A 19062-nucleotide genomic window follows, 5' to 3' on the forward strand; every position below is an offset into this window, starting at 1 on the left:
AAAAAAAAAAAAAAAAAAAAAAAAAAAAAGAACTAGTATCCAACATATAAAAAGAACTCTTGAAACACAGTAAGAAGGGATTGGGAGCGGTGGCTCATGCCTGTAATTCCAGAACTTTGGGAGGCTGAGGTGGGTGGACCATGGGGTTAGGAGATTGAGACCATCATGGCTAACACGGTGAAACCCTGTTTCTACTAAAAATACAAAAAAAACTAGGTGGGCGTGGTGGCACACGCCTGTAGTCCCAGCTACTCAGGATGCTGAGGCAGGAGAATCGCTTGAACCTGGAAGGTGAAGGTTGCAGTGAGCTGAGATTGTGCCACTGAACTCCAGCACGGGCAACAGCAAGACTCCGCCACAAACAAGCAAACAAATAAAAAAAAACACAGTAAGAAAACAATCCATTTTTTAAAAATGGACCAAAGACCTTAACAGATACCTCACCAAAGATGACCTACAGATAGCATATAAGCACATGAGAAGATGTTCCATATCATATGTCATCAGGGAAATGCAAATTAAAATGAGATACCACTACATACCTATTAGAATGGCCAAAATCGAAAACAATAACAACACCAAATATTAGCGAGAACAGGGAGCAATAGGAACTCTTATTTATTGCTGGTGGGAATGCAAAATAATGATCCAGCCACTTTGCAAGACAGTTTGGCAGCTTCGTTTTTTTTTTTTTTTTTTTTTAATTTAATTTCCCACAATTACTTTTTCAGCTTCTTGCCAAACTAAACATACTCTTATTAAGTCTAGTAATCACACTTCTTGGTATTTGTACAAAAGAGCTGAAAACTTACATACATACAAAACCTGCTATAAACAAAGATGTTTGTCTGGGCGTGGTGGCTCACACCTGTAATCCTAGCACTTTGGGAGACTGAGGTGGGTGGATTACCTGAGGTCAGGAGTTTGAGGCCAGCCTGGCCAACATGGCGAAATCCCATCTCTATTACAAATATAAAAATTAGCCAGGTGTGGTGGCATGCACCTGTAAACCCAGCTACTCAGGAGGCTGAGGCAGGAGAATTGCTTAAACCCAGGAGGCAGAGGTTGCAGTGAGCCAGGATCATGCCACTGCATTCCAGCCTGGGCAACAGAGTGAGACTCTCCATCTAAAAAAATAAAGTAAAATAAATAAAAAATAAAAGAACACAGATGTTTATGGCAGCTTTATTCATAACTGCCTAAACTTGGAAGCAATCAGGATATCCTTAAGTGAATAAACAAACAAACTGGGGGGGTGGGGTAGAGGGGAAAAAAGAATTTTAAATAAAAAATAAAAAGAAAAAAAAATCAACAAATTGTGATACCTCCAGACAATAGAACATTATTCAGTGCTAATACAAAATGAGCCATTAAAAAGAGGAACTTTGCCGGGCGCGGTGGCTCAAGCCTGTAATCCCAGCACTTTGGGAGGCCGAGGTGGGTGGATCACGAGGTCAAGAGATCGAGACCATCCTGGTCAACATGGTGAAACCCCGTCTCTACTAAAAATACAAAAACATTAGCTGGGCATGGTGGCGCGTGCCTGTAATCCCAGCTACTGAGGAGGTTGAGGCAGGAGAATTGCCTGAACCCAGGAGGCGGAGGTTGCGGTGAGCCGAGATCGCGCCATTGCACTCCAGCCTGGGTAACAAGAGTGAAACTCCGTCTCAAAAAAAAAAAATAAATAAATAAATAAATAAATAAATAAAAAAAAAGAGGAACTTTAAATGCATACTGCTAAGTCAAAGAAGCCAATCAGAAAAGATTACATACTATATTATTCCAACTACATGACATTCTGAAAAAAACTATGGAGGCAGTGAAAAGATCAGTGGTTTCCAGGAGTTAGAGAGGAGAGACGGATGAATAGCCAGAGCACAGAGGATTTTTAGGGCACTAAAAATACTCTGTATGATACTGTAATGGTAGACATATGTCATTATAAATTTGCCCAAACCCACAGAATATTAGAGTGAATGCTGGTATATTAGTGCCTATACGGCGCCTCTGCACTCCGCTCTGGGTGACAGAGCGAGACTCCATCTCAAAAAAAAAAAAAGAAAAAGAAAAATAGACAACCTGAATAAACTTATATCCATTGAGGAAATTGAATCAATATTTAATAACCTTTCAAAAAGAAAGCACCCAGGCCCAAATGGGTTCATGGGTTTATTGGTGAATTCTGTCAAGCATTTAAGGAATAAGTTATACCAATTCTCTACAATCTATCCCTTTCAGAAGATAGAAGCAGAGGGGGTACTTCCTAACTCATTCTATGAGGCCAGAATCTACCCTAATACCAAAACCAGATAAATAAATTACAAGAGCTGGATGCAGTAGCTCATGCCTGTAATCCCAGCACTTTGGGGCCAAGGTGGGTAGATTACTTGAAGTCAGGAATTCGAGACCAACCTGGCCAACATGATGAAACCCTACAAAAATTAGTCAGGTGTGGTAGTACACACCTGGATCTCAGCTACTCAGGAGGCTGAGGTGTGAGAATTGCTTGAACCCAGAAGGCGGAGGTTGCAGAGCTGTGATGCACCACTGCACTCCAGCCTGGGCAACAGTTCAATACCTCTCATTAAGACAGACGCAAAATCCTCAACAAAATAGCAAATCGAATTCAACAATGTATAAAAAGAATTATCCACCATGATCAAGTGGGATTTATCCCAGGTATGCAAACCTGGTTCAACTTAAAAATCAATTGATAAATCAAGCTAAAGAAGAAAAATCATATCATCACATCCATAAACACAGAAAAAGCATTTGATGACATATTAAAATGGGGTTTCACTATGTTGCCCAGTCTGGTTGAACTCCTGGGCTCAAGCTATCCACCTGACTTGGCCAACCAAAGAGCTGGGATTATAGGTGTGAGCCACCAAAGCCAGCCTAATTAACTCTGTAGTGTTTCCAATGCTTTAACTTTCTTTCTTTGGATTAAGGAAACCCAGATTTTTAAAATTAGGCCTGTTTTCAACCTTAATAAAATTCATGAAAATTTTTTGAAGCTCTGTAGGAGAGCCCACATTGAGGATTGTCAGCTCATTCAATGTGCTCATGTTTAGATGGGTGACATTCCTACTCCTCTTTGGCATTTGCTTTTATTTTAATTCTCTTCCTACTTGTGAAAAATGTCCATTTGCTATAAGAATACATGGATTCTAGATGAACAGGACATTCCCACCTTAATTCAAATCCCACTCTTACTTGGGTTCTGATAGAGTGGAATAGATTTGCCTCTCCAGAAAATAACCAAATTTAGAACTCCATTTATAAGTCTGGTCATGGATATCTCCGGTGGTTTTTCCTATCCTGTGTCACTGGGATTCTCCAAAGTGGCTTTGCTGCAAACATGTTTCTTCACAGAATGAGTAATTAAGTCAAGTCCTCTGAGTAATTATTTTTCTTGGCTGAGACAAGGATTAGATGCTGCCAGCATCGTTCTTCTCTCTTTGCAGGTAGTTGTGCAATCATTCCATTTCTGAGTAATCTCAGATGCATTTTAGAACACTCTGAAGTCCCTTGAAACATTGATAAAGGCAAGGAATATCAGAAAAGCATAAGTGAAGGCATTTTAAATGGGTGAACATTTATAGTTGTTAAGGAATGGTTGAATGAAAGCAAAAGCGCTTTCATCTACATTTTTAAAGAGGAGTGTTTATTATTATTGGGTGTTTGTATTCCTAAAAACACCTTTTATTTACTTCTTTTTGAGAGAGAGGGTCTTGCTATGTTGCCTAGGCTAGGCTTGAACTTCTGGGCTCAAGTGATCCTTTCTCCTTCGCCTCCCACACCTGGTATATTCTTTGAAATAATGTACATTTTATCTAGGTAATTATTGCCTGAGACAATGTATCATAAACAATATAATTTTATAATGAATCAGAAGTTAAGCTCATGGTATATAATACATCTGATCCTTTTGATGAAGAATTGACATAAATTATACACGGAGTTTTTTTTTTAAAGGATTTTAAAATTACAATTTAATGCATTTTGGAAAAGCCAATGTAAAATGACTTGGGCTTATAAAACCAGAATTTATGGCTGCGCATGGTGGCTCATGCCTGTAATCCCAGCACTTGGGGAGGTTAAGACAGGTGGATTGCTTGAGCCTGGGAGTTCAAGACCAGCCTGGGCAACATGACAAATCCCCATCTCTATTAGAAAATGCAAAAAAAAAAAAAAATAGCAACACATACAGCTTGTGTGCCTCTAGTCCCAGCTATTCAGGAGGCTGAGGTGGGAGGATCGTGTGAGCCCAGGAAATTGAGATTGCAGTGAGCTGAGATGGTGCTGTTGCACCCCAGCCTGGGCAACAGAGTGAGACCCTGTCTCAAAACAAAACAAAAAACACTAGAACTTATAATTCTGCGAATAGTCAAAGACAAATCATAGAATTATTTTGATAAATGCAAAGTAATTTTTTTTTTTTTTAAGACAGGATTTCACCGTGTTGGCCAGGCTGGTCTTGAACTCCTGACCTCAGGTGATCCTCCTGCCTCGGCCTCCCAAAGTGCTGAGATTACAGGCGTGAGCCACCACACCTGGCCTGCAAAGTAATTTTAATGTTGGTTGTAGATTCACTTTCTTATTCCCCTAATAAGAGTCAAAAATCGTGGTGAGATGCCACGAAGCAGGTGGCAATGCCCTAACCTTATGTGTGTTGTCAGGCCCAGGGGCTCTTTCCATCCTTGTCAAGGGCTAACCTTGTCTCCTTTTACACAGCATATGCAGACAATTTTAGTCAAAATTTATTTCCAAATGTTTTGGACTTTCAGAAGTCCTACAATTATATCAACAGTGTGTCACTTTTTTTTTTTTTTTTTGGCCTTATCTCTTTTACAGCCTCCAATGAAACAAAATTCATAGAGCATGCATTATATATTTGCTGTCTTTTGGCTAATTTTGAGAATTTGGCTTCCAGCTCCAATATGAAAAGCCTCTGTGAGCCTAAGGGATGTAGGAATTTGAATGAAATAATGAATACATTTTCTTTATTTTAGGATTTTTAAGACCACTTCAGCAACTTTAAAACGTAGAGTCTAGATTTAGCATTTTTTCACTACCCTCTCCTTTCCTATGTGAAAATTTATTTTACATTTATATTCAATTTGTTTCTCTTATTTGTTGTTAGTGACAGAGAGAAGATTGTTGTCCCGTTTGTTCCTTCTCTGTGTGCCTCACATCCCTGCCAGCACCCATGCGGTTAGGGACATTTCCTCACCTGCCGCAGCTCTTTCCGCATGGTCCTCGCTGTGGGGCATGTGCCGACAGCAGGCCTGACTCTCTTCGCTTGGTGATCTAACCCCAAGCTCTTTGACTTGTTCTGTATACAGTGGAACCCTGGAGAGGATGCTGGTTATGGTTGGGTCCTCACATTATTATTGTTAGTTAATAATATGCCAAAATACCTCCGTTGAGGGCTTGTTATATTCCAGGCCTTGTGCAAAACAAATACTTCTTCATTCTTTTTTTTTTTTGAGACGGAGTTTCGCTCTTGTTACCCAGGCTGGAGTGCAATGGCGCGATCTCGGCTCACCGCAACCTCCGCCTCCTGGGTTCAGGCAATTCTCCTGCCTCAGCCTCCTGAGTAGCTGGGATTACAGGCACGCGCCACCATGCCCAGCTAATTTTTTGTATTTTTAGTAGAGACGGGGTTTCACCATGTTGACCAGGATGGTCTTGATCTCTTGACCTCGTGATCCACCCGCCTCGGCCTCCCAAAGTGCTGGGATTACAGGCTTGAGCCACCGCGCCCGGCCTTCATTCTTTATCTCATTGAATCCTCACAACAATCCTAAGAGGTAGGTGTGAGTATTACCACCATTCTGTAGGTAAGGTGCAGCAGGGTTACCTATGGAAGGTCACATAGAACATAAGTGGCATAGCCTGGAATTGAACCAGCAGCTTTCTCTAGAACCTGAGCTTCACTGATATCATTGCTTCACTGTAAAAGTCACGTCTTCTGCGCTTATTGGCCTTTTCTGTTATCTTTCCTTCTTTCTTTTTTTTTTTTTTTTTCCTGAGGCAGAGTCTTGCTCTGTCACCCAGGATGGAGTACAGTGGCGCAATCTAGGCTCATTGCAACCTCCCCCTCCTGGGTTCAAACGATTCTCCTGCCTCAGCCTCCTGAGTAGCTGGGAGTACAGGCTTGCTGCCACCACACCCAGCTAATTTTTCTATTTTTAGTAGGGATAGGGGTTTCACCAAGTTGGCCAGGCTGGTCAGGAACTCCTCACCTCAAGCAATCTGCCCGTCTTTGCCTCCCAAAGTGCTGGGATTACAGGTGTGAGCCACCGTGCCTTGCCCTTTTCTGTTATTTTTCTGTATTCATTGAGTCTACTGGGACTTTCCTGCCTTCTCCGTCATGATCAGGGAAATCAGCGGTGGGGTTTTTGGGCCTCATTTGGGCCTAGGAAGGGGAGCAGTGTGCCCTGAGATCAGGGTGTCCTTCCTCTCTGAGCAGTGATGTTCATCCAGGATTTTAATCCTGTTTCTGCTGGGGGAGATGTTATTGGTTCCATTCAAGTCAGTCTGGTGACTTATCTATCAGTAAGACACTTTATCTGCCAGTGTGCTAGGCTCTGGGTATACAGTGCCGAGCAAGAGTGGTGCAGCTCCTGCCCTAAAGGAGCTCACGGTCTGGAGAAGAGAGATGCTGAACTGGTGTGGCTGTTTCTGCAGCAGCGTGGTAAACGTTCCTCAGAAACCTCCTGTTCTGCAAAACTGCCGCTAAAACTCTCAGGGCTTATGGGAAAAACGGAGTTAATAGCAGAACAGTAAAGTCCCATGGCTGGGTTGGAAGGCAGTAGACGCTTGTTTTTATTTTCATAAGATACAGTCAAGGGCTTCTGCTGCTAGTGCTGAGGGCTTTTCTGCTGAAGGCTGTCATTTTATTCCCACTGTTGTGGCTCTCCCTGCCGAAGAAAACCCACCTCTGCCCAGATACAGCCTCTGTGGTATATGCACTTTCATTTACCACTTGTATATGAGCGATTCTCCTTTCAGAAACGAGTGTTGTCAGAAACTTCTGAGGTGAGTGGTGCGATGCATGCTTTGCGGGAGTGTTAGGGATGAATAACAGGGTTAGGCACTAACGTGGTGGCTGCACATGCGCTTGGGCTTGATTCCATCTGATCTGTGTTTAGGTCATTTGTTGAATTTTCATGACTCATCAAACCAATACCCATGCAGAATGTTGTTGATTTTTATGCTTGTACGTGGATATGTACTGTCGCCCCTTGTTAAATATTGACTGGCCACTAGGGGGCATATTATTTAAATTCGAATCACCTCTACTGTTTTTCTTTTATATTTTACAAGAAATGTGAATAGAGATGGTTTTGCCATGTTGCCCAGGCTGGTCTCAAACTCCTGGGCTCAAGTAATCCATTCGTCTTGGTCTCCCAAAGTGTTGGAATTACAGGACTGAGCCACTGCACCCAGCCTATTTTTCTTTAAAAATTCTCTGAGCGTCTTCTTTTGGTGTAATGACCCGGGGAACTGCACAGGCCAGCCTCAGAGCAGAGATCAGGTTTTCCCAGCATACTCCTGCTCAAGCACTGAGCATCCCACATCCCTAGAAACCCCTAAGTCCTTGGCAAACTAGGATGGCTGGACACCCTAAGAAGCAGCCCTGTGGCAGTGCAGTTCTCAGAACAACCTGGGCCAGGTGGTATCCTGAATGCATTGTGTAAAAACGTACTCCTCTTTGCATAGGAGACGAGGTAGGGATATGATGAATATCAGGGCAGGAGGATTGGCTGTCTGCTTCAGCTAGAGAAATGATAGAGATCATGGCCAGGTCCCCAGTAAAGCTGCTGGAGGGCCCAGCTCTAGGCAGGTGTGTGACTGGCCTGAGCAGGTTCAAGAGGTTCAGGGACAGACTTGGATGAAGGAGTAGAAGAGAGATCATACTGCTGAAAAACAGCTGTTGGCAATCTGGCAACTTGGTCATCTGGTGCACTGGCTGACGTCTATGTTTGTTAGCAGCAAAGACAACTGGAGAGGTATTTAAGCTGAGATGAGAAGGATGAGAGAAGCTGCAGGCTGTGGTATCAGAAGGTGTTTTTTTTGTGGGCCCATTTAGAGGCTCTTCCTGTGTCCCAGCAAGCTCCCTACGCTTGCACACCTTTTCCCTCCCTTCCTTGTTCCCTCCCTCCCTCCTTCCTTCCTCCCGCTCACTCTTTCTTCCACTCTCTGTCAATCCCTTCCTTCCTTCCTTTCTTCCTTCTAAAATGTCCGCGGTGTACCCTCTTCCCCTTTCTGCTCTCCTCCCCCCCCTCCTCCCCAATTCTTTTCATCCTCGGCCTCCTCACATTGCTGGGTTCCTCCTAACCTGGCAGTCCCAGGGCAGCTGGCTTCATAACATGGTGTTGCCTTCCTCCACAGTGAGCACTGCAACAGCAGGTGTTCCAAGATGGGAATAGATGTGCCAGTCCCTTCAAACCAGGCCTGAAAAGTGGCACAGCCTCACTTCTGTTGCATAATGTTGGTCAAAGCCATCTCACAGCCTACCCAGATTCAAGGGGAGGGGTTGCAGTCCTGCCCTGCAATGGCAGGAACGTTAAAGAGTTTGCAGTCATCTCTAGTCTTCCACACCTCATAACCCTGATGCTCTCAAAGGGTGGAACTTTCCTCTTTTCATGACTGTTTCCCAAATAATTGCTGTAGGGGAAAAACTCTAGTGCATAGTCATGTCATATCTTCCCCTCTACTGAGAATGAGCTAAAGCTTGAGGATACATTATTGGGTCCCTAGACTGAGTGAGTAGGCACGGAAACTGGGTCACTTGTATCCTCTACAGCACCCCAGGGATCTCTAGCCTTCAAATGAATGCAGAAGGCCCCATTTGGCAAGAGGCATTGAATACTCTCCAAGTTGAGTGCTAAACATGCATTTATAGTTAGAAAAAAAAAAGTTATACCAAAATGGAATAGTGGAGAAGAGCGACCTCTGCTCTCAAGCTTCTAGTTCCGGCTCTGAGGTGTTTTTAATGGGCTCGGGAAAACATTCACCTGTCAGCTTTGTTCAGCAAATCAGAAGCTGCCACAGTATTCAAAAGGATTACCTATATATTTTCTGCTGGGTTTGATTTGCTGTGGACATCTAAGAGCTGGAGAAATGTGGACAGACATGTCAGGAGAGCAGCAGTTTATGACTGCTTCTGCTTCATGTGCTCTGTGGGGCATCCATGATGCCCACACCTCTCCTGCTTCATGATGCAAAGAAAAGGTGCCAGGAGCTGGAAGACCACAACTAGTTTTTGCTTTGTGCTTAGTACTTGATTTATATGGATTCATTTAATTTTCTACTCTTTTTACTATTTAAAGCATTTTAACAGCATGAGTGAACTTTCAGTGGAAGCCTGCTTTATATACTTTGGCAAAGACTGTGATGCAAAAGGCATTATTTTTCTTGTAAATTTAGGAAATTGCAACGTGGGATCGTGTCTTCATTGTTAATGAATGGTAGGGTTGGCAAACTGTGGTACAGGCTGATGCTCTTGTGTAAAAGTTTGACACAGATGTCCAAGTGATTTTGACAAAATAGGTTTATGTTTTCTGTCATTCTTTCCTTTCCTTTCAATCTTTTCACTAGTTTACTTACCGACTTCCTTATTTATTCCTGCATGTCTCTTTTTTGGTCTTACACTTGCATCATCTCCATAGCTACAATTTAGCATCTGTCTTCTCAAATGACAAACTATATCTACTTTCATTTTAAAACCCTATCTTTTCATGATTTCCTTGATTTGCTTAGTTGATCATCTATTGTGAACAGCAACCTGATCTTGCCAGTTCTCCCTTCCCCTGCCCAAAATAACTGTGGCCACCTTAAAAGAAATGTCAGCTACCATAGTGGCTCACACCTATAATCCCAGCACTTTGGGAGGTCGAAGCAGGAGAATCACTTCAGCCCAGGGGTTCTAGATCAGCCTGGGCAACATAGCAAGACTCCATCTCTACAAAAAAAAAAAAAAAAAAAAAAAGAAAAAATTAGCTGGGCGTGGTGGTGCACACCTGTAGTTTCAGCTACCCGAGAGGCCGAGGCAAGAGGATAGCTTGAGCCCAGGAGTGCAAGGCAGTAGCAAGCTGTGATCATGCCACTGCATTCTAGCCCAGGTGATAGAGCGAGACTCTGTCTCTAAAAATAAGTATTTTTTAAAAAGCAATGTCAGTGGTATGGTGGGGTTTTGGACTCCTGCAATAATGGCGGCGTGCCTGTGCACAGTGGGCGCTTTGTTATTTTGTGTAATGAATGCCCCTGAGTCTCAGGAGATGAGGACTGGTCCATTTTGGTGACTTTGCCATCCTTTCTATTCTTTCCATTCTCTCTGGGCTCTTCCTCCTCCTGACCTTATTCTCCTTCTTCACTTTTATCTAATTTTTCTGAATTTTCTCCACACTTCTGGTCATGAATTGCAGGGTCAGCTCTTTTTCCTTGCCCAAGAGTCTATAACGTCAACTCAGTTTGAAGAAATAAAGGCAGTTTTTAAAAGAAGATACAGGCATAAGTAGAAAGAAACTTCTGTTCACTGCTGTTAGAATCCAAGTAAGTGAGGTGACGTGGCATGAAAGCAAAAGTCTGAATCATTTAGCAGGAGGAATGGAAAGAGTTCAAAGCCTTATTGACTCAGGGATTACGAATTCAGAAGAAAAAACTATATGTATTCCAAATTAATTAATTAACTAACCAATTAATTTTAGAGTTGGGGGCCTTGCTCTGTTGCCTGCTGGGGTGCAGTGGTGTGATCATGGCTCACTGCCACCTTGAACTGGACTCAAGCCATCCTCCCACCTCAGCGTTCCTGAGTAGCTGGACTATTGGCACGTGCCGCTACACCAGGCTCAAATTCAGAAATATTGATTAATTAGTTGGCTCTCTCTTTATAGCCTTCAACAAAGGGTTTATTCTGCAAATGAATACCATTAAGTGGTGTAGCCTCGTAGTCATTCTTTCTCTTTTTTGTGTCCTGAGTAAATCCTTTCAGTTTGCCAATTCTTTATGTTTAGTCTAGAGTTTAGCCTTTCATTTGAGTTCAATCATTTCTTTTTCATTTCTAGTATTTATTCTTCTTCCTTAATTTGTTAATATTATTTTTTATTGTGGTAAAATATACATAATATAATTTTTTCCTGAGATGGGTTCTTGCTCTGTCACCAAGCTGGCATGCAGTGGAGCGATCTCAGCTCACTGCAGCCTCAGCCTCCTGAGTTTAAAGGATTCTCATGCCTCAGTCTCCCAAGCAGCTGGGACTACAGGTGTCCTCCACTATGCCTGGCTAATTTTTGTCTTTTTTAGTAGAGATGGAGTTTCACCATGTTGGCCAAGCTGGTCTTGAACTCCTGACCTCAGGGAATCCGCCCTCCTTGGCCTCCCAAAGTGCTGGGATTACAGGGGTGAGCCACTACATCTGGCCTTTATTTTAATTTTATTTTTTTATGAGACAGGGTCTCCCTCTGTCACCCATGGTGGAGTGGAATGATGCCACCTCAGCTCACTGTAGCCTCTGCCTCCCAGGTTCAAGTGATTCACTTCCCTCAGCCTCTTGAGTAGCTGGGATTACAGGCATGCACTACATACCCAGCTAATTTTTGTATTTTTAGTAGAGATGGGGTTTCTCCATGTTGCCGAGGCTGGTCTTGAACTCTGACCTTAAGTCATTTTCCTGTTTCAGCCTCCCAAAGTGCTGGGATTACAGGGGTAAGCTACCATGACCGGCCCCATTTAACCATTTTAAAGTGTGAAAACCATTTTAAAGTGTACGTTTACAACTTTGTACAATCATCGGCACCATCTAGTTCCAAACATTTTCATTACCCCAAAAGGAAACACCATACCCATTAAGCAGTCACTCATTCTTTCCTGCCCTTGCCCCTGGCAACCACCAACCTGCTTTCAGTCTCTATGGATTTGCCTATTCTGGATATTTCATATAAATGGAATTATACTGTGTGGCCTTCTGTGTCTAACTTCTTTCACTTACATAATGTGTTCAAGGTTCATTCATGTATAGCACGTATCAGTACCTCATTCCTTTTTATAAATAATTTCCATTAGATGAATATACCACATTTTGCTGTTGATGGACAGTTGGGTTGTTTTCACCCTCTGGCTATTGTTAGTAGTACTCCTGTGAACATTTATGTAAAAGTTTTTATTTAAACACCTGTTTCCAATTCTTTTGGGTATATATTCAGAAGTGAAGTTGCTGGATCATATGGTGTAACCAAGGGAGGAGGTTCCACAGTAGCTGAACATTTTACATGCCTGCCAGCAATGTATGAGGGTTCCAATTGTCTGCATCCTTGTCAACACGTGTTATTTTCTGCTTTTAAAATAATTAATTAATTAATTTTTATCATAGCCCTCTTTAGTGGGTTTGGAGTGGTACATCATTGTGGTTTTAGCTTATGTTTTCCTAATGCCTAATGATACTGAGCATTTGAGCATCTTTTATTGTGGTTGTTGTCCATTTGTATATCTCCTTTGGAGAAATGTCTACTCAGGCCCTTATTTTAAAATTGACTTGTTTGCCTTTTTGTTATTGAGTTCTATTGTCCTAAAATGAAGGAGCTGAAGCAAAATTAATAGAAGTAGAGAGATTATTTGGGCCAACCTTGAGGATTGCAACCCAGGAACATAGATTCAAGTTGCTATGAATATACACTCTGATTAGCAGCAGTTACAAGTGGATTTTCTTTCTTTCTTTCTTTCTTTCTTTCTTTCTTTCTTTCTTTCTTTTTCTTTCTTTCTTTCCTTTCTTTCTTTCCTTTCTTTCTTCCTTTCCTTTTTCCTTTCCTTGCCCCTTTCCTTTCCTTTCCTTTCCTTTCCTTTCCTCTTTCCTCTTTCCTCTTTCCTCTTTCCTCTTTCCTCTTTCCTTCCCCCTTCCCCCTTCCCCCTTCCCCCTTCCCCCTTCCCCCTTCCCTTCCCTTTTCATTTCTTTCCTTCTTCTCTCCTTTTTCCTTTCCTTTCCTTTCCCTTTCTTTTCCGAGACAGAGTTTCACTCTTGTTGCCCAGGCTGGAGTGCAATGGTGCCATCTCGGCTCACTGCAACCTCTGCCTCCTGGGTTCAAATGATTCTCCTGCCTCAGCCTCCAGAGTAGCTGGGATTACAGGCATGTGCCACTACACCTGGCTAATTTTGCATTTTTAGTAGAGACGGAGTTTGTTTATGTTGATCAGGCTGGTCTCCAACTCCAGACCTCAGGTGACCCACCCTCCTCGGCCTCCCAAAATGCTGGGTTTGCAGGCGTGAGCCACTGCTCCTGGCCACAAGTGGATTTTCAAAAAGAAACTAAGAGGCGGCCGGGCGCGGTGGCTCAAGCCTGTAATCCCAGCACTTTGGGAGGCCGAGGCGGGTGGATCACGAGGTCAAGAGATCGAGACTATCCTGGTCAACATGGTGAAACCCCGTCTCTACTAAAAATACAAAAAATTAGCTGGGCATGGTGGTGCGTGCCTGTAATCCCAGCTACTCAGGAGGCTGAGGCAGGAGAATTGCCTGAACCCAAGAGGCGGAGGTTGCGGTGAGCCGAGATCGCGCCATTGCACTCCAGCCTGGGTAACATGAGTGAAACTCCTTCTCAAAAAAAAAAAAAAGAAACTAAGAGGCAAGGATTTACATTAAAAATTGTTTACCAAGAATTTACATTAAAACAACATATGCTGCCGGGCGCGGTGGCTCAAGCCTGTAATCCCAGCACTTTGGGAGGCCGAGGCTGGTGGATCACGAGGTCAAGAGATCGAGACCATCCTGGTCAACACGGTGAAACCCCGTCTCTACTAAAAATACAAAACATTAGCTGGGCATGGTGGCGCGTGCCTGTAATCCCAGGTACAAAAAGAGCGGAACCCCGTCCCCCCCCCCAAAAAAAAAAAAAACAAAACATATGCTATTGTTTGACTCTACATTGTTTTTTGTATCACAGATTCTAGGAACATAAAGATAATGGTGAGGCAGCTATCAGCAACAAAATGCCCTTAAACAATTGACCTGGATATGGGGATGAGGTGGTGGGGTTAGGGGGTGAGGCTAAAGTGGCATGACTGAAGGTTTCTCTGGGCTTGATAAACTTTGCACACTTTAGTTCAGACTGCTCTGAGCCATTTTTCTTTTATCAATTGTAGGAGTAATTTATATATTCTGGATAATAGACCTTTCTCAGATTTGTAATTTGCAGACTTTTTCCTCTTACTCTATGGGTTGTCTTTCCACTTTCTTGATAGTGTTCTTTGATGCTTGCAGTTTTCTAATTTTAATGAAATCCAGTTTATCTCTTTTTTATTCATTTTGTGCTTATGTTTTTGGTGTTATGTCTAAGCAACCCTTGACAAATTTGAATGTCTTGAAAATTAACTCTATGTTTTCTTCTCAATGTTTAATAGTGCTGACTCTTACATTAAGGTCTCTGATCTATTTTGAGTGAATTTTCTTATATGATGTGAGACAAGGGTCTAGCTTCATTCTTTTACAAGTTGATATCCAATTGTCCCATTACCATTTGTTGCACAGACTGTTCTTTCACCCATTAAGTGGTCTTTGTACCTTTGTTGAAAATCAAGTGACCATATATGTGAGGGTTTACTTCTGGGCTCTCAGTTTTATTTCATTGTTCTATGTTTCTGTCCTTATACAGTACCATACTGTTTTGATTACTGTAACTTTGTAGTAAGTTTTGAAATTGGGAGATGCGAGTCTTCTAACTTTGTTTTTCTAATTAATATTTGACTAGGTAGTATGATCAGGTAGTTCACATATCAAAATGATATGAAAAGGTCTAAACTGGAAAGGTTTGCTCTCTTTCTTATTTCTGTCCAGCCTGTTTCTCTGGCTTTCTAGAGGTAATCATTTTTATTAATTTTTTCTATCCATCTATCCATTTGCAAATGTGAGCAAATATGAATTTTTAAAAATATTTCCCTTTCTATACAAAAGGTAGGATGTGGTATACTGTTTTATATCTTGGCTTTAAAAAAAATTCACAGTGTTTCCTAGAGATTCTTTTCACAGCAGTTCATAGAGACTTCTTTCTTATTTTTTTTCTTTTATTCTGAACAAATTAAATCTCTCTTTTTTAAACTGCTATGTACTCTTCTATGGTAGGACCATAGCCTGGCTTATTTAATAGGCCTTGTATTGTTGGACTCCTGGGTTATTTCTAATTTTTGTTTTTTAAAAACAACAGTGACATGACGAATACATTTGTACATATGCCGCTTCATATGTAGCGGGAGACCCTATTGGATACGTTTTCAGAAATGGGATAGATGGTGCCAGTTGGCCTTTTGTAGGCACTGCATTTTTCTGCAGTGTAAGACTGCCATATTTCTCCTAGCTCTGTTGGCAGAGTGTATTTTGAACTTTTAGAATTTCACCCATCTGATAGATGGGCCATTATAGTTTTAATGTATAGAGTGTGGTTGGACATTTTTTCAGATGTTTGAATGACTTGTGTTTCCTTTTCTCTTAACTGTTGATGTGTTTGTCCTTTTTTTTTTTTTTTTTCCTCTTTTTCTTTTTGAGACAGGGTCTGGCTCTCTGTCACCCAGGCTGGAGTATAGTGGCATCATGATCATGGCTCACTGCAGCCTAGACCTCTCAGACTGAAGCAATCCTCCCACCTCAGCCTCCTGAGTAGCTGGAAACACAGGCATGCACTATCTGGCCTAGCTAATTTTGAGTACCTGGGATTACAGGCACCCACCACCATGCCCAGATAATTTTTGTATTTTTAGTAGAGATGGGATTTTACCATGTTGGCCAGGCTGGCCTGAAACTCTTGACCTCAGATATTCTGCCTGCCTCAGCCTCTCAAAATGCTGGGATCATAGGCGTGAGCCACTGTGCCTGGCTATTTTTATATTTTGTAGAGATAGGGTCTCACTATGATGGCCATGCTGGTCTCAAGTTTCTGGGCTCAAGCCACCTTTCTACCTTAGCCTCCTGAAGTGCTGGGATTACAGGCATGAGCCACTTCCTCTGGCCTGTTCATTTGTCAGGTTCTTTATTTCTGTGAGTGTTTTATACATGCTGTGAGTTGCAGATATCTTTCTCTATTTTGTCATTTGCCCTTGGACCTTGCTTAAGGAACTGTTTGCTGGGTAGATAATTTTGATCCTTAAGCAGTAGATTGTCAATTTTTTGTAATGTCTGCTAGCTTTTGAATCAAGTTTCATGTGATTCATGTGACATTTTCTACTCCAAAGTCACAAAGAAATTTGGCTATTTTTCCCTCTCCTGCTTTTATGCTTTCATTTTTTACTTTGAAATCTTTTATCTATTTGTAGTTCATCCCATATACATATAAAGCATCGGTTGAACACTTTATCTTCAGGTATTTACTAAGTGGCTTCCCAAAACCATTTATTTAAAAAACCACCTTTAGCTTTACTAATTTGAGTTTCTGGCTTTATCTTCTATTAACTTACTATATGTATTTATGAACTTTTAAATTTTATTTCTTTTCTTTCTTTTTTTTTTTTCTTTTTGAGACGGAGTTTCACTCATGTTACCCAGGCTGGAGTGCAATGGCGCGATCTCGGCTCACCGCAACCTCTGCCTCCTGGGTTCAGGCAATTCTCCTGCCTCAGCCTCCTGAGTAGCTGGGATTACAGGCACGCACCACCATGCCCAGCTAATTTTTTGTATTTTTAGTAGAGACGGGGTTTCACCATGTTGACCGGGATGGTCTCGATCTCTTGACCTCGTGATCCACCTGCCTCGGCCTCCCAAAGTGCTGGGATTACAGGCTTGAGCCACCGCGCCCGGCCTTAAATTTTATTTCTTATTATTTTTAATTTTTAAAAACTTCCATTCACTGAAAACATTTGTTTCTATCCTTTTTATCTATCTGTCTTGTCTGTCTACATGCTGAAGACACAGTGTTTTAGCTATTGAGGATTTTTACTGTGCTTTCCTGCTAGGTAAGGTCAGTTTCTCCCACATTGTTCTTCAGAGTTTATCCCAACTCTTCTTAAATGTTTTTTTTTTTTATATGAATTTTTAAATCAGCTTATGTACTTTGAGAAAGTAATCATGTTATTTTTACTTGGAGTGTGTTAAATTCATGAATTCATCAATCTTCTGGGTCTCTGTGCTAGACACATTAAGTTTGGCTGCCTGTTTACATATCCCTGCTTGGGTATCTAAGAGACCCCCAAACTCAATGTGTCTAACCCTGACCTCTTAATTTCACTTCCTGACCCCAAACCATGCCACTGTGGGCTTACCCATATCAGTTGGTGGCAATGCCAGCCTTCTAGTGGCTTAGGCAAAAAAACCTCTCAACGAACCAACTAAAATGCTAGGTGGAATATATTTCTTTAGTTCTTATATATTTTATTCATTTTATTTTTATTTCTAAAAATTTTCCTACAGCTTTCTTAGGCTGCCTTTTTTTTTTTTTTTTTTTTTTTTTTTGAGATAGGGTCTCATTCTGTCACCAATGCTGGCGTACAGTGGCATGATTAGAGCTCACTGCAGCCTTGAGCTCCTGGGCTCAACAGTCCTCCTGCCTTAGCTTCCAAGTACCCGGGACTATGGACGTGTACCACCACACTTAATTAAAAACAAATTTTTTTTTTTTTTTTTAGAGGTGGAGTGTTGCCATGTTGCCCAGGCTGGTCTTGAACTCCTGGGCTCAAGTGATCCTCCTGCCTCTCAGCCTCCCAAATGCCTAGGACTATAGGTGCATCCCACCACGCCTGGCTGTTAACTTTTACTTAGAAATAATTTAGGCTTACAGAAAAGTTAGGTAAGTAGTAAACTTCATCCGACTTCTATTGATAGCATCTTACACAGCACAGTTATCAAAATGAGGAAATTAACACTGAAAACATATTATGGGCTACACTACAGACTCACTTGAATTTTGCCAGTTGTCCCACTACTGTCCTTTTTTCTGGTCCAGGATCCAGTCCACAATTCCACACCACAGTTATTTGTTGTAGCTTCTTAGTCTCTTTCAATATGTGGCCATTCCCTTGTCTTTCCTTGTTTTTCATGACCTTGCCACTTTTGAAGAGTCACTTATTTTGTCAGGTTGTAGAATGTCCCTCACCGTGTGTCTACCTGATGTCTTCTCATTGTGAGATTGAAGTGGGGCATTTTTGGCTAGAATACTACAAAAGTGATCTTGCACCCTTCTCAGTACATCATGTTGGGGCATGTGATGTCGGCATGTCTTGTCATTTGCCAGATTTTTCTCTGTCAAGTTACAGTTTTCCACTTTGTAACTGGTAAATGTTTTGTGTGGAGATAATCTGAGACTATGCAAATATCCTGTTATTCAATCTACTCCCACTCACTGATTTTAGCCTCCATCCATGGTCTTTGCCTGTAACAGTTATTACTGAAATACTTGCTTAATCAGTCCATCTTTTTTTTGAAATAAGTTTATTCCATATATATTTTGCATTAGAAATGTAAAAGTAAATTAGGGCTTTAACAAAAATCTTCTGTATTTTTAATAATGGTTATATTCTTAAATGATCTGTGTATGCTAAAATGGCTGGGTGAATCTCATTTTCTTGGTTAGCATTCAATTACTAGATCCAGGGCATCTTGGCTAATATTTATTTAAAAAAAATTGTTTATTTTACTTTAAGTTCTGGGATACATGTGCAGAACATGCAGATTTGTTACATAGGTATACATGTGTTATGGTGGTGGTTTGCTGCACCTATCAACCTGTCAGTTAGGTTTAAGTCCTGCATGCATTAGGTTTGTCCTAATGCTCTCCCTCCTCTTGCTCTCCACCCCCGAAGGCCCCAGTGTGTGACGTTTCTCTCCCTGTGTTCATGTATTCTCATTGTTCAACTCCCACTTAAGACATCTTTTTAAATATATTGATTTACTGCTTAGGAGGTGAGGAAGATTGTTCAGGGTACCTGTTACTGGACTGCAGGAAAAAGAGGTCCCTCTATGGTCTTAAAGAAGCAGATTTCTCTTGCTTGCCAAATAAAAGTTTCATTTTTAAACAGGAAGGGAATTTGCTTTTTTTCCAGTTTTTTTTTTTTTTTTTTTTTTTTTTTTTTTTTTTTTTT

General features: G+C 41.5%; 1 protein-coding gene, 1 long non-coding RNA gene and 1 other non-coding gene across 4 annotated transcripts in view; 1 reads left to right on the forward strand and 2 right to left on the reverse strand.

Annotated features, from left to right (window-relative positions):
• Positions 1–19062, forward strand: part of DTD1 (D-aminoacyl-tRNA deacylase 1) — a 159854-nt gene that overhangs the window by 11090 nt on the left and 129702 nt on the right. The window lies entirely within an intron of this gene.
• LOC116530253 lies at positions 4620–4740 on the reverse strand. Its single transcript, XR_004259904.1, has one exon. It is a non-coding gene; the product is annotated as a U6atac minor spliceosomal RNA (small nuclear RNA).
• LOC116530125 overlaps positions 16754–19062 on the reverse strand; it is an 11119-nt gene continuing 8810 nt past the window's right edge. The window contains exon 3 of the long non-coding RNA XR_004259843.1: positions 16754–16787. This is a non-coding gene — a long non-coding RNA (uncharacterized LOC116530125). The remainder of the gene's footprint in view (positions 16788–19062) is intronic.

Source organism: Sapajus apella, unplaced genomic scaffold, assembly GCF_009761245.1.
Source record: "Sapajus apella isolate SASKATOON/1434 unplaced genomic scaffold, GSC_monkey_1.0 scaffold65, whole genome shotgun sequence".
NCBI lineage: Eukaryota > Metazoa > Chordata > Mammalia > Primates > Cebidae > Sapajus > Sapajus apella.